The sequence below is a fragment of the Orycteropus afer genome, unplaced genomic scaffold (genome assembly GCF_000298275.1).
Source record: "Orycteropus afer afer isolate SDZICR_OR568_19922 unplaced genomic scaffold, OryAfe1.0 scaffold00117, whole genome shotgun sequence".
Taxonomy (NCBI): Eukaryota; Metazoa; Chordata; class Mammalia; order Tubulidentata; family Orycteropodidae; genus Orycteropus; species Orycteropus afer.
The window spans coordinates 1,732,646-1,734,749 of record NW_006921704.1 but is presented as its reverse complement, the minus strand read 5'-3'; the positions used below and the strand labels follow the sequence as shown (position 1 = coordinate 1,734,749).

General features: G+C 33.7%; 1 protein-coding gene across 1 annotated transcript in view; it reads right to left on the bottom strand.

Moving 5' to 3' along the window:
- The window catches only part of UGGT2 (UDP-glucose glycoprotein glucosyltransferase 2), a 601,530-nt gene that overhangs the window by 529,268 nt on the left and 70,158 nt on the right, over positions 1 to 2,104 (bottom strand). The gene's annotated exons all lie outside the window — the stretch shown is intronic.

Below are 2,104 nucleotides of genomic sequence, written 5' to 3'. Positions count from 1 at the left end.
AGACAAAGTATATGTGAACTGCTGTATGAAAAGTGAATTTACTCTGTAAATCTTCACCCAAATCAAAATAAAATTAAAAAAAAAAAAAGAAAAGAAAAGAAACCCACAGTATCCAGAAGTAAGGAAATAATAAAGATCAGAGCAGAAATAAAGGAAGCAGGAAACAACAACAAATAGAGAAAATCAACAAAAGAAGTTGGTTCTTCAAAACCATTAACAAAATTGACAAACCACTTACAAATTTAACAAAGGAAAGGAAAAAGAAACTGCAAATAACACAAATAATAAATGAAAAGGGTGACATCACAACAGAACCAACTGAAATGAAAAGGATAACAACAGATTATGAAGAAGTGTACTCCAATAGATTTGAGAACCTAGAAGAGATAGACAAGTTTCTAGAAACACAAGACCTACTTAAACCCACAAGCCACTCCTCAGAAGGAAGATTGGACAATCTACTTCCATAGTGATACTGCCTCAGCAACCCAAGGAGGACTCACTATGAGTCAGAGCTGACTCAATGGCACACAACAACAACAACAACAACAACTTAAACTATCACATTCAGAAACAGAATACTTCAACAGACCCATACCAAAAGGACAAATTGAGCAGGTCATTAAAAAACACTCCCAAAACAAAAAAAGTCCTGGTCCAAATGGCTTCACTGGAGAATTTTACCAAACATTCAGGGAAGAGATGACACCTCTGTTACTCAAACTATTCCAGAACATAGGAAAAGATGGAATACTCCAAAATTCATTCTATGAAGCAAGCATAACACTGATACCAAAACCAGTGGAAAGATACCACTAAAAAGGAAAACTACAGACCGATATCCCTTATGAATATAAACACAAAAATCTTCAACAAAATACTAGCCAGCACAATCCAAAACCATATCAAAATATAAATACATCATGACCAAGTGGGATTCATACTAGGTATGCAAGGATGGTTCAACATCAGAAACACAATCAATGTCATTTACCACATAAAGAAAACAAGACAAAACAAAAATACAATCCTATCAATCGATGCAGAAAGGACATTCAATAAAATCCAACACTCATTCCTACTAAGAACTCTCAGCAAAATAGGGACAGAAGGGAAAATCCTCAACATAATAAAGGGCATATACGCAAAGCTAACAGTCAATATTATCGTTAACAGAGAAAAAAAAATCAAAGAATTCCCCGTGCAAACGGAAAGCAGACAAGTATGCCATCTATCACCATTTCTATTTAACATTGATTTGGAAGTTATAGACAGGGTAATAAGGCAAGAAGGAGCAATAAAAGGACTCCAAATTGGCAAAGAGGAAGTAAAGCTATCTCTATTTTCAAATGTCACAATCCTATACACAGAAAACTCAAGAGACTCAGCAAAAATATCACTGGAACTGATAGAAAGGTTGAGTAAAGTGGCAGGATACAAGGTCAACATACAAAAATCAGTTGGATTTGTCTATATCAACAAAGAGCCCTCTGAACAGGAAATAAGGAAAACAATAACATTTACAATAGCTACCAAAAAGATAAAATATATAGGAATAAATTTTACCAGAGACACAAAAGACCTATACAAAGAAAACTACAAAACATTATTACAAGAAACTACAGGGGATCTACATAAATGGAAGAACTTGCCTTGTTAATGGATAGGAAGACTGAATATTGTGAAAATATCAATAATAGCCAAAGAAATCTACACATTCAATGCAATCTCGATCCAGATATGATCAACATTTTTTAAGGACATGGAAAAACCAATTACTAATTTCATATAGAAAGGAAAGAGATCTCGGAGAAGCAAAGCACTGCTGAAGAAGAAAAACAAAATGAGGACAAGTACAAATAAAAAGAGGGAAAAGACTGTATAGTTACAGAACTTCTAAATGGTGAGGAAGTTAAGAGAGTTGCAAGACAGAATAGACTGTTCTAAACTTGGGGAGAAAATTATAAATCATAAGGTAGCCTCAAAGAAAAATGATAAACCTTTACATCACAATAAAAAAGAGGACAAGCACAAATACTCAGCATATACTAAAACAACAGCAACAAAGGAAATGATAACACGATTTATAAACATAATGAGCTCA